This window comes from Oryctolagus cuniculus, chromosome 4, assembly GCF_051225735.1.
Source record: "Oryctolagus cuniculus isolate XC-2025 breed Fujian yellow rabbit chromosome 4, ASM5122573v1, whole genome shotgun sequence".
NCBI lineage: Eukaryota > Metazoa > Chordata > Mammalia > Lagomorpha > Leporidae > Oryctolagus > Oryctolagus cuniculus.
The window spans coordinates 135,003,168-135,017,061 of NC_142870.1; positions in this window are offsets into that span (position 1 = coordinate 135,003,168).

Genomic DNA, 13,894 nt, shown 5'->3' on the forward strand with positions numbered 1-13,894 from the left:
TTCCATCAGTGTCTGTCTGACTTTCATCATTCTCCTTTACAGTGAGTAATATTAACATCCACTTACAGTCAACCAACCTGCTACAAGCTGACTTAGTTAAGCTGGGTTTTTTTTTTTAATATTCTTTATTTTTTCCTATTTCTACTCTCTGTAACCTTTAAATCAAAGCAGGGTTCTGTTCACTACAATCTGTTCTGGATCTGGTGTTCTCCTGTGCCTCACCCCCAACTCCTGCCACCTCCACTAGCCCTAAACTCTGGCTCTTACATGCCTCCTGCCTTCATTAGAAGAATACCTTAACCCAAACGGGCTTCAGCCAAAATGGTCACCACTGTTACACAGGTAGATCTGACTATAGGAGTTCTTCTCTCTGCTTCTTGGCTCTGCATCCCTGTGTTGGTTTCATTTTTAACCTGGTAAAATAAGGTGGAAAAACAGCTGATACGAGTTCAAGGTTTCTAATCTACAGCTTCAAGTCCAACAAAAAGAACTAATCCATTGCAGAAGTTTGAACTGAAATCTTAGGTCTCGCTCTTTTGGGTTGAAACTGGCTATGCAACCTTCCCCAGAAAAAATGAGACAGTCTTGCAATTGGGCAAATCAAGAACATCAGAACTGCCTGGACTAGGAATGAAAATGAGATATTTCTTTCAGGAGCAGCCCCGTCTGATGAAAACTGTGTTAGCTGCATATGTAATTTTAACTGTTTCAGTAACCACATTAAAAATTAAAATGGGCATTTAGCTCATGTCCCACACTGGGGTATTGAGGTTTGATTCCCAACGCCAGCTCTTGGCTCCAGCCTTTCTGCTAATGCAGACCCTGAAAAACAGCAGTGATGGTTCAAATAATTGGGTTCCTGCCACTCACAGGGGAGACTCAGATTGAGTTTCCAGTTCCACCTCTAGCCCTGGGCCAGCTCCAGCCATTGCAGGCATTTGGAGAGTGAGTCAGAAAGAATCACATTCATGCCCTATATCTCTGTCTTTCTCTCTCAATCTCTCTGCATCTAAAATAAATTTTTAAAATATTTAAGGTAGAAAAATAGATGAATCTATTAAGTACAATACATTTTACATAACCCAATCTATTTAAAATATTTCACTTTTCAATATAAATTACTAAGAATGATATATATTGCAGTTTCTTTAAATTCAGAATAGGTATTCAAAATCCAGTGCACATATTACACTTTCGGCATATCATAACTCAATTAAAAATAATTGCAGGAGTCTCATTTTACCTGCTCAATTTCACATGTAGCTTGTGTCTACCATTTGGACAGCACAGCTCCAGAATTTAGAGGGCACTTGAAGAACAAGTGCTGTGGGTTGGCAAAACAATTGATACCCAAGATAGCTTCCCAGTTTTTTGTCTCAACAGTCTTCTCATATCAGTGAATAGACCAACAGGTCAAACCGTGTATTCTCTAACTCAGATTCCTTTATCAATTGATTCCGATTTACTTTTGTAGACCTAACTTGTCACAGTGTCTTTATGTCCAAGTTCTGACCCAGCTTGAGAATTTTCATTACTGAATTATCACGTTTGTTAGTCATTCTCCTAGGAATAGGTGACATTATCAGTGTAAAACATCCTTCTAGGAACATTTGCAGACTTACGGTGCCAGCCATACTGGAGTCAGTGACTAAGGTTTGCTATTGGAACTTAATAGGCAAGGACCAGGTATGCTCAACATCCTGCAATGGGTAGAAAAATCTTGCACAAGGTGTTTTCTTACCAACGTGCCAGTAGTAGTCCCGAGAAAGAACCACCCACTGGCACATTAGTAACAAACTCATCAGAAAAAAGGGAAAGTGCCCAGATTTGTTGCCCAGATTCCTAGGGTGTAAATACTCCCACTGCGGCTAATTTCAAGCTACCAAACTGATATCTAAAAACAAATAAAAGATTTTAAAATTATCTGTTATATATGGATCTGAATGACCAGAAACATATTTTTAAAAAGATTCTTCATAGTCACCTTCACCTGAATTATTAAAAATTCAGGCCAGCGCCGCGGCTCAATAGGCTAATCCTCCACCTAGCGGCGCCGGCACACCAAGTTCTAGTCCCGGTCGGGGCGCCGGATTCTGTCCCGGTTGCCCCTCTTCCAGGCCAGCTCTCTGCTGTGGCCTGGGAGTGCAGTGGAGGATGGCCCAAGTGCTTGGGCCCTGCACCCCATGGGAGACCAGGAAAAGCACCTGGCTCCTGCCTTCGGATCAGCGTGGTGCCCCAGCTGCAGCGCGCCAGCCGTGGCGGCCATTGGAGGGTGAACCAATGGCAAAAGGAAGACCTTTCTCTCTGTCTCTCTCTCTCACTATCCACTCTGCCTGTCAAAAAAAAAAAAAAAAAAAAAAAAAAATTCAGTATGTACAACAAACTCATAATGATAATTATCTAACAAAAAAGATTGAGACTGGAAAACAAACAGACTACTATTTAACTTAATTGTAACTATTGAAGGGAGTATAGTAATACTGTATATACATATATATATGAAGGTACTTCAAAATTTCATAGAAAATGATATTAAAAGATAAGTTTATTTTGTTGCAAAAAATGTGAAATCCATCCATAGATCTTTGATAAAGCATATTTTATGTTAACTTTTTGAAGATATCTCATATGTGTGAATACAAATATGTATATATAATTTAATAAAACTTGAAAACATTGAATTATATTATTTAAGATAGTGACAGTAATCATGGTATTTGATGTTGCTGTTTTATCCTCAGTTTCCTGATATCTGCTTGAGGAAACGAGAGATGCTTTCCATTGAAAAATAAAATTTTCCTAACCCAACCCTTAAGTTCAAACTAAGACTTATTTCACCCTATATTCTATCTGAAACCTGAATTCCTTGTAAACCTTGAAAATATAGAATATCAAATACCATAAGTTGATATATCCTTTGATTAATTTCAGAAAATCAAATAATTTTGAAAATACTTTTAATTTCAATCATTTGTACACAAAATAGTTATTGAAGGATTTCAAACTTTTATAAAGATAAGCACATCGTTCCTTGATATTTAGTCTTTAATAAAAACTTTATTCTAAAAAGGTTTACACTTATGATACTCGATAATATGAAAAGATTGAAAAAATACACTTGAAATGGCAAAATTTCTGTTTAATGATGAAGCAAGCCAAGTTATATTTTGAAACTATATTATCTCTGGGTTAAAACAGGGTTTTAATGTATTTAGATTTTATATCAATTTGGACATCTGTGCTTATTTGGAAATGCTGGTAAACTCATATAGTATTTTTCTCTTAGAAAAGAATATCCATCAAAGGTATATAATGAGACTGACATTCATTGCAGTGGCTTCAAAATAAAGCAAAAATGCCTTTGAATTTACAGTATTCTTATCAAGAAGAGAAACTGGGTTTTTACTATGAAATAAAATATCTTATAGAGAAACCAAAAACATGACATCATAATGCCCCCTATTGTTTAAAATGGGATATGCGTTAGAAATCGTTGCCAAATTATATACAAGTAAATGGACATTTTGGTAAATTGTAACATTCAGAGCTGCCAGAAATATTTTTAAAAATTCTTGGATTCTTAAGATAATATATCCAAATAAGATTGGAAACATGAATAATTTAACTATAAGGAAAGAAAATTATAAGAACTCCAGAAGAATTTATATTAAAATCCAAGTGTGTGACAATAGTAGTAATCTTATTTTAATGGCTATTTTGGGTTAATATGCTTAAATATTCATTACAGTAAATATTGGCTTCAATAGATAACATACCTGCCCCAAATACTAAAACATCATTTATAAATTAGCCAAAAATACAGTAAATTCCCCAAGGTAAAGGGAGAGTGCGATAGACGGACTGGCCACATGATGGCAACATTTCACCATATAAATGCAAATAAACAAGCATTTGACAGTAGAAATCCCCTTGAGCTAAAGTGCCTAAAATATGAAGTGAATAAAGTCCCAACTTCTACAATAAAGTATTACTAACAGGCATCTCCATATATATATCCCTTTTAACAATTTTATTTAGTGGTCAATTATTTCAATTTCTGCGTAAAACTTATTTGACATGCAATGCACATTTTATTTTGACTTTTTAAATATTCAATTACGTTTGAAGTTTCATCATGTGAGAGATTTGTTGATTCCCACCCTTGGAATAGTTATGTGTTACTGAACACCGTGTTGTAGAGCTGTGCTATCTCCCTGATCTGTTCCAAATCTATTCCTCTCTCCGCTGCCCACTCTCAGAAACCTCTTCCTGGTGGGAGAATTCTACCAAGCACCTTCTGGACTCCACAGCTGTTCCTGGCATCCAAACTGCAAACTGCCCTGGGGTTGGAGGAAATCTGATTATGCTGGAGTGGAAATGCCTAGAGTGGAGAAATAAAACTTGCCAGTTTTCCTGACAGCTGGGCCCAACGTGATTTTGTAAGAGAATTTTCAATTGTCCACAATATTAACAATTAAAAAATTAGGTCTAGCCCACAACATTTAAAAAAAACAAGAGGGAATATTGATTAGTGACTGTGATGAGGATAAAAGCAAGTAGCATACTCTTCTGCCATCTCCAGATCACATCTCTGTATGTATTTGCTGAAATCTCCCTATTCATATGCTAGTCATTTGTTCACCTATTTGTAAGGTGATTTGTCTGTTCACTCTCATGTAGTCGAGACCAAAGATACTGTCTTAGAAATTAGTGAACACTACTGTTTCACTCTGTGGTAAGAGAGCAGGGCTGCAACCCTCTCACAGATGAGCAGCCTGAATCACTAAAATTGTCAGACAAGAAAACAGCAATAATTTTTTACAAACCCAACCCTGTAGGAAGAGCAAGCCAAACATTCCAGAAACTGACCCATAGCAAAATTTTAATTAAAAAGAATGTTTTGTCACTTAAAAATAAATTGAAAGGCAATATTTTTAAAAATTGTATATCATTAAGACTAAGTCACAATTTGAATGAGAAGTTAATAATGGCTCAAGAGAATAACAGTAATATACATTGCAAAGAAATCAATTACACATGAAATATTTATAATTAGCATCAATAACATCTTAGGTTTTTTGAACATCAAAAATATACACTTGTGCATATATATATGCATATAGTTGAAATTACAAAGATGAAGGTAAGCATACTGAAATATGCATAAATATTTTTGTATTCTTGTATTCTGGTCCTACTTGTACTTAATTTCCAAACCTGGATTCTCCAAAAAACATATGAAGCAAATATATACTACAATGCTTCAAATATAATGGCATGCCATACATATAAATACATTTATAAAATAAAAATGTTTCTTGTTCCACTGGTGTCTCAGAATATTCCTAAAGAAATATTTGTTTGGTAAGGAAATTCTTTGTAAGTAATTTTCTTCTAATTCGAAGCTAACCAAGAATGTTAAGATGCCTGGCCACTGTCGATTGCTAAGTCAGGGATCTGTGGAAATATCAGACACCTTAATTTATATGCAGAACAACTGAGATGTGGAAAGCTGAGGATTATGTTTCTGTGCTTCCGACCTGAAGTCATGGAGAAGAGGGGAAAATTGAATAAAAAAAAAATCTTTTTTTTTTTTTTTTTTTTTTTTTGACAGGCAGAGTGGATAGTGAGAGAGAGAGACAGAGAGAAAGGTCTTCCTTTTTGCCATTGGTTCACCCTCCAATGGCCGCCACGACTGGCGCGCTGCGGCCGGCGCACCACGCTGATCCGATGGCAGGAGCCAGGAGCCAGGTGCTTTTCCTGGTCTCCCATGGGGTGCAGGGCCCAAGCACTTGGGCCATCCTCCACTGCACTCCCAGGCCACAGCAGAGAGCTGGCCTGGAAGAGGGGCAACCGGGACAGAATCCGGCGCCCCGACCGGGACTAGAACTTGGTGTGCCAGCGCCGCTAGGTGAAGGATTAGCCTATTGAGCTGCAGCGCCGGCCTAAAAAAATCTTGTGTGGAGAAATTTCATTCTTTGGCAGTAAAAAGCACATACACATAAACATTGGGTGTTGTTATCATTTACTAATATTATATATGTATATCCAAATAATTGTATTAAATTTATTTGCCAAAGAATGGTGCTAGTTAAAATAATGAAGAAAAAGCATTAGCAAAATCATAATTGTATAGTTTTAATGTAATTTCATAATATTATTTATCAATTGCATCTGAAATATTATTCTATAAAACTTTGAAATGCCTAAATATATAACAAAAAACTTTAGTCTCCATAGCACTTTCTTCTCCCCCACTAGGTGGCTCTATAATGAAAGTTTCTTCCCTAAAAGTTAAATTTATGAATATTTATAGTTTTAAAAATTGTATAAATATCATTTATTAATTTATTGACTTAGACAATGTCTTTTCAATGTGTCATGTAGCAAGGTAAAAATAAACTAGTAAATAAATAAATCAAGCTTTATTTTCATGTTATAAATATTAGCTAAGTATTCTTGGCAACAAGTTGATATTAAAGAATCAATCTCTTACTGTAATTTGTTTCACTCTAGTAAGCATTATAGCATCTATATGTATCCCATCCCATCATATTGTAAACCTCAAATATAAACAACAAGAATTAATTTTAAAAAAAATGTAATTTCATCTCCATTTTACATAGAAGTCATTGCAAAGTAGCCTACACACAAAGGAAATTTGGGGGCAAACACACCAGAGCAGTTAGCATTGAATAATTTATCTGTTCTACTGAGTCATTAACTCTTTTGGTCTCTCCATTCTGTACAAACAGCTTCAATGTATGACAATTTTCAACTTCATTTCAAAATCAGTATCAATACCAATCAAAGCCATTTGTTTCTTTGTTCACAACAACACACAAGAAAGAAAACTTTTTAATAGCAAAACAAATTTCCATTCTATTGGAGTAATTCGGCCATTTAGATTATATACCTAAGTATTGTCATGTGTGTGGGAAATGAAGAGATGTTGAGAAGCCAATCAAAACCACTATTTTCTTACTGAATAAATGCACCATTTAATCTAGACTAGCTAGCATTCATACCTGATGTTTACCATCCCAATGTTAAAAGTCGGTTTCTTTTAATGTCTGCTCAAGAAACGACATCTACTTGAAAGTCTGAAGAGATTTCTTTGCAATAAAAAATTACTTTCAACTATAAGCATATCCTTTTTATAACATCCGGATGGACAAATTATACAACCCATTTAACAAATGTACGTACAAAAAATATTTCACTTTCAAAGTAGCAAATATATGTTTACTTCTGCTCTACATGTATGATATGTATTTATTTGTATGAGTATTTTCCAATCATTTAGTTTATAAAATCAATTGTCTTTTCTAGTTAAAATGTCTTGTTCATTATCCAGAGCTATGACAAATAAGGCCAATCATTCAGAATATATTTAGAGAAAATTAACAGCCTATTTGAGGCAAACAAGAGTTTGAGGGGCTTCACATGTAGGATTTGCTATCCAGTAGGTTGTTGCATGCAGTGAACCCTAGTTATTTTTTTAATTCCATTTTATTCCTCGCATCTACTATTTTTTCACATATTTTCTCAAAATAGTTAATCACACATTTCAAACCAAATATGTAATTATTATGAGGCCATTATTACATTTGGAGCCAAGTAATAAACTAATTTTATGTTTCCCAATTGTTTTAGGTTTGTTTCATTAGGTATGTTTAGAAGCAAAATGCTAATACTTAGTATTTCACAATGGAGGGGGTGCTACACAAAATATTTAAAAGTGAGGAAGAAACCTATCTTACAAATTAAGTTACTTGCTTCCTTCACTGTATTATCAAAGAGCTCCCATTTTCTCATCTCTAATAAGAATCATCTTCAAATTTTACCTCTTGGGTTTTTTTGTACTTTATTATCTTATACTTATGTGCTTTCACATCTACTTCTTGACTTTCTTGTGAAAGTCAGACATTACAGGCAATGTCTATTTATTTTCTATAACAGTTAAACTGAGAATCAGACATTTTTCTGTCTTTTCCTATGCTCTTGACTTTCAGATGTGTGCTTCACATGCAATAAGGAGTTCTCTCTGTCATTCTGCTCAAATCAATCTCCACCTTGCGCTGGACCTTCACAAAGAGAACATTCATCACCATTCAGCATGAAGTCCTGTGGGTTCTAGTCTGCTGTGACAGTACTGAAATATTTCTAGTCATTCAATCATAAGGTCTATTTATTTTCAGTTGAAGTTCCAAAGCTGAGAACAATAAAAAGATAATTTGCCCCATCTTTAAAACAGAGATTAGACATGTGGTGCTATACTTGTGAAGTGCTGAACCCAAATCCATCAGATTCCTTATTCTCTCACCCACCCAAAAGGCTTTACTGGGGCAGGGAGAAGAAAGATTCATGAATGACTTTATTTAAGAATACTTTTATTTAATAAATATAAATTTCCAAAGTACAACTTTTGGATTATAGCGGTTTTTCCCCCCATAACCACCATCCCACCCACAAACCATCCCATCTCCTACTCCCTCTCCCATCCCATTCGTCATTAAGATTCATTTTTAACTATTTTTATATACAGAAGATCAACTTAGTATATACTAAGTAAAGATTTCAACAGATTGCACCCACACAGACACAGAAAGTATAGAGTACTGTTTGAATACTAGTTTTACCATTAATTCACATAGTACAACATATTAAGGACAGAGATCCTACTAATAATAATTGATAGAATTAAAAAGGTGAGAATGAATGATTTTTTTAAAAATTATTAAAACAAAGAAGACAGTTTTCATAGGTACAGTTCTAAGAAGATAACCATACTTCCCTCCCTCTCTCTTTACCTACCTCAATCTACCTCCTTCCTTCCTTTATTATTTTCTTTACTTTGCAAAAGCATAATTTCAGTCCACCCTATAATCATGGGCTAACCATAATATTCAATAACTAAAAAAGTAGAAAGACTGCAGTTGCAGAGGAGTATAAATAAGGGCTAAAAACAAGAATCAAAATACAAGATGTCTATTTCATTCCTATAGATTTTTTTTGAATTCCATATTACCTACTACATATCAGTGAAAGTATATAATATTTATCTTTTTGGGACTGGCTTATTTCCCTAAGCATAATGGCTTCCAGTTGCAACTATTTTGTTGCAAAAGACAGGATTTAATTCTTTTGTATGGCTCAGTAGTATTTCATCTGTATATGTACCACATTTTCTGTAGTCATCAATTAATGGGCATCTGGATTTATTCCATGTCTTAGCTATTGTGAGTTGAGCTGAAATAAACATTGGGGTACAAATAACCTCTTTAATATGGTAATTTCCTTTCATTTGGTTAAAATCTCAGGAATGGAATGGATAGGTCACAGGGTAGATGATCCTGACCATCTTTTCATGTGTCTGTGTCTGTTGGCCATTTGTATCTCATCCTTTGAAAAACACGTGTTAATATCCCTGTTAACTGGATTGTTTCATTGTTGTTGATTTACTTGAGCTCTTTATGCAACCTAAATAGTAATCTTCTATCAGTTGCACAGTTTGCAAATATTTTCTTCCATTCTTTCGGTTGCCTCTTTTCTTTGTTGGGGGTTTCCTTTGCAGTACAGAAGCTTGTTAGCTTGAGGTAATCCCATTTGTCTAGTTTTGCTTTTATTGCCTGTGCTTCTTGGTCTTTTCCAAAATGTTTTTGCTTTTGCAAGTATTTCCAGAATTTCCCTGACATTTAATAGGTTTTCGAAGAAAATTATCAGTGGATTATGCTGTTTTCCAGCCCCATGAGGAAGGAAAACAGGTGCATGGTGTAGTGGGTTAAACCACTGCTTGCAATGCTGACATTCCATTTGGGCACCGGTTCATGTCTTGGATGTTCTACTTCCAATCCAGCTCTCTAGTAATGTCCTGGAAAAAGCAACAGAAGATGATCCAAGTGTTTGGGTCCCTGCACCCATGTGGGAGACCCAGGTGAAACTCTTGACTCCTTGTCTTTGGGCTGACCCAGCTCTGACCATTACAATCATTTGGGAAGTGAACCAGCCGACGGAAGATTTTTCTCTCTCTCTCTCTCTCTCTCCCTCCCTCCCTCCCTCCCTCCCTCCCTGTGTGTGCACATGTGTGTGTGTGTATAAGTCTGACTTTCAGATAAATAAGTAACTCTTGAAAAATAATAACAGGGGCCGGCGCTGTGGCGCAGCAGATTAAAGCCGTTGCCTGAAGCGCTGGAATCCCATGTGGGTGCCGGTTCTAGTCCTGGCTGCTCCTCTTCCGATACAGCTCTCTGCTATGGCCTGGGATAGCAGTAGAAGATGACCCTAGTCCTTGGGCCCTGCACTCACATGGGAGATCCAGAAGAAGCTCTTGGCTCCTGGCTTTGGATCGGCACAGCAGCTCCAGCTATTGCGACCATCTGGGAAGTGAACCAACGGACGGAAGACCTTTCTCTCTGTATCTACCTCTCTTTGTAACTCTGTCTTTCAAATAAATAAAATAAATATTTAAAATAATAATAATAAGTAGAAAGGCTTCAATCTAACCAGTTAGAGAACTTGATCAGGGATTTCTGAAGATCTTAGGGTCCTGGAATCAGTGCCCGATTCTCAACTGGAAAAATAGGGATGTCAAAAATCTAGCAGTAGGGACTGAGTTGTGGTGGCATAGGGGGCAAACCATCACCTGTGATGCCAACATCCCATATGGGCTTTGGTTTGAGTCCTCCCTGCTCCACTTCCAATCCAACACCTTGCTAATGCATTTAGGAAAAGCAGTAAAAGATAATCCAAATTTTTGAGCGGCACCCATGAGGGAGACCTGGAAGAAGATCCTGGTCCTAGCTTCAGCCCTGTCAAGCCCCAGTCATTGCAACCATTTGGGGATTAAACCAGTGGATGGAAGACCTCTGTCTCTGTCTCTCCTTTTCTCTCTCTGTAATTCTGTCTTTTAAATAAATAATAAAGAAACCTTTAAAAATCTAGCAGTAAGCACCTGGATGTATGTACAATGGATATAGGCAGCATGTCTGTGTTCCCTGTCTGTCATACTGAACTAGGAAGATCCTTAAGTAGAAGGCTGTAAATTGTTTGTTAAAAGGATACTGCAGAAGTGTGATGCTTGGCACAGTGATTAAAATACCACTTAATTGGGACAGCACTGTGGTGTAGTGGGTAAAGTTGCTGCCTGTGGCTCCAGCATCCCATATGGGCATTGGTTCAAGTCCTGGCTGTTCCACTTCCAATCCATTTCCCTGCTAACGCACCTGGGAAAGCAGTGGAAGATGCTCCAAGTGCTTGGGCCCCTGCACCAACATGGAAGACTTGAAAGAAACTGCTGACTTTGGATCTGCCCAGCTCCAGCCACTGCAGCCATTTGGGGAGTTAAACAGATGGAAGATCTCTCTTTCTTTCTCTCTCTCACACATACTACCTCTCAAATAAATAAATAAATCTTAAAAAAAAATTAAATATACCACTTGGGATACCTGTATTCCACACTGAAATGTCTGGTTCAAGACCCAGCTCCTCTACTTCCTGTCCAGTTTGCCTGTTAATATGAATTCTGGGAGGCCTGTGGGTGATGACTTGAGTAGTTGGGACCCTGCCACCACATTGGAGAATTGGATTGAATTCCAGATTGCTGGCTTTGCCCTGGTCCAGCCATAGCTGGTATAGGCATTTGGACAGTGAAGTAGCAGATGGAAGAGCTTTCTCTGTCTCTCTGTCTCTTTGCCTTCTAAATAAGACAAAAAGTTTTTTAAAAAAAGAACATACAACAAAAAGAAGCTTGAACTAGGATATAGAAATTAAACAGGAGTTTAAATCATTAGAGATAGAATAAACTTTTTAATCTTTATGTGATTTTTTCCATTAACAAATACAGTTAGATTCATTCATTTTGAGTTCAGCGTTTAGGGACTGAATTATTCACATTTAAGTTAACTATAAAGTTACTGAAAAATATTGGTGGTTGAAAAGTCAAATCTTGGGTCTGGTGCTATGGTATAGTAGGCTAAGCTTCTGCCTGCAGCACTGGCATTCCATACAGGCTCCTGTTTGTGTCTCGGCTGTTCCTCTTCTGATCCAGTTCTCTGCTTGTGGCCTGGGAAAGCAGTGGAAGACGGCACAAGTGCTTGGGCCCCTGCTCCGGTGTGGGAGACCCAGAAGAAGCTCCTGGCTCGTGGCTTTGGATTGGCCTAGGTCTTGCCATTCTAGCCATTTGGGGAGGGAACCAGCAGCTGGAAGATCTTTCTCTCTGTCTCTCCCTCTTTGAGTCTGCTTCTCAAATAAATAAATAAAATCTTTTAAAAAGTTAAATCTGCGTAACAGTATGTTCCATAATTTGTGGTTATCATTCTATCTCTTCTGCCCTCCATCTCCACTCTGTTTCCTCTTCGCTTCGGGTAACTATTACACAATTTTCATATACAATTTGAATGATATACACATATAACACACACACTTAGGTATTTTGGAATACATACACACACAGAGAGAGAGAGAGAGAGAGAGAGAGAAAATTGTGTTGTACTCCTCAGTGCTTCATTGTGTTGATATATCATAATTTATTCAACCAATTCCTAATAATAGATATTTGGTTACTTCCAGTTTTCCACCATCAAGAATAATGGCTGGACTTTACAGAGAGACTCAGACGTGGAAGGTGATGAATCTCAGATCTAGCAGGAACAAAGCCTGCAAGGCTTTGAAGGCCATAGTAAGTAGTGTGGACTTTGTTTTAGGAGCATCTATCAGCCATTAAAGAGTTACAGGCAGAAGACTTGTGTGATGTAATTTTAGTTTGGTGTAGAACTTTGTGAATTGAAGAAAAGCAGCTCAGGAAGGTGTCTATTGCACGAATTGCAAAGTGCTTTGGAAGATCATTTCTATTTATGAACAATGTCCTTTGCTTACCCTGAAGCCTAAAATTTGAAATAATTTACTAGAAAGAAGATTGATATAGCAAACCAGAGTTTGCAAAATACTTCAAAATGGGTTTCCAAGAAGAGCTGAAAATAGACTTTGGTATTATATTGCCTGGTCCAAGAGCATATATTTATTTAACATACAGAGAGTAAATATATCAAAAGTTCCATGTAAGTCATAAGCTATTTAAGAAAAGTGTCGAGTAATTTTTCTATGTATACAAAAGCAGAAATCTGAAATCATATTCTGCTCAATGATAGTTCTGAAAAGCATTTAATGTTTTTCAGAATCTACAAAGCTTTTTCAAAACCATGTCATCAACCTGCCTGAAGTGTAACTCCACCACACATTAGAGCTAATAATGCAATTATGGCTCAAGCAGTTAAACTGTTATAGTGCTTTTTTTTTTTCAAGGAAGTTTTCTCTTTTCAACTCACATAGCCATCTTCATTGTGCAATCGTTCAGATGTACATTGTAGCACCCAAACTAAGATTATCAATATGTACAAGTCTTCTTAGTATATACTAGATTTATGATCAACTAAGCAAACTGAATTTTATGAAAGTGATGAGTTACTTTAAAAGAAAATGTGTGGTGTCTCTAGGCAAAGATGCAGGCTCTGTTATTGTTATTACTTGGGATGCTTTTAAAATTTTCTTTTGTTGTTTTCTTGCTCTTTTCCTTTCCTTGCCTTGAGAAAAACGAGAAAGTTTTTTACTTCCATAAAAACTGAAACAGTTTCATTTTCGGCTATTTAACTGCAAATAATAAATCTAACTGGGATCCTTGACACCTGAAGAAAAAATTTCCTATGCCCTTGCCGTGTGCAGGGACTCTGTTAAGTCACTTTTCTTAGGGTTTTTCATAATCATGTTTAATCCTTAAAGCAGTTTTGTGGGGATCTATTAATAATACTACTATTTTGAATGTATTGAAACAAAGATTTTGAACAGATTAAGAAATTTACCTAAAAATCATGTGGTTGCTTAAAAACCAGGATGGGGA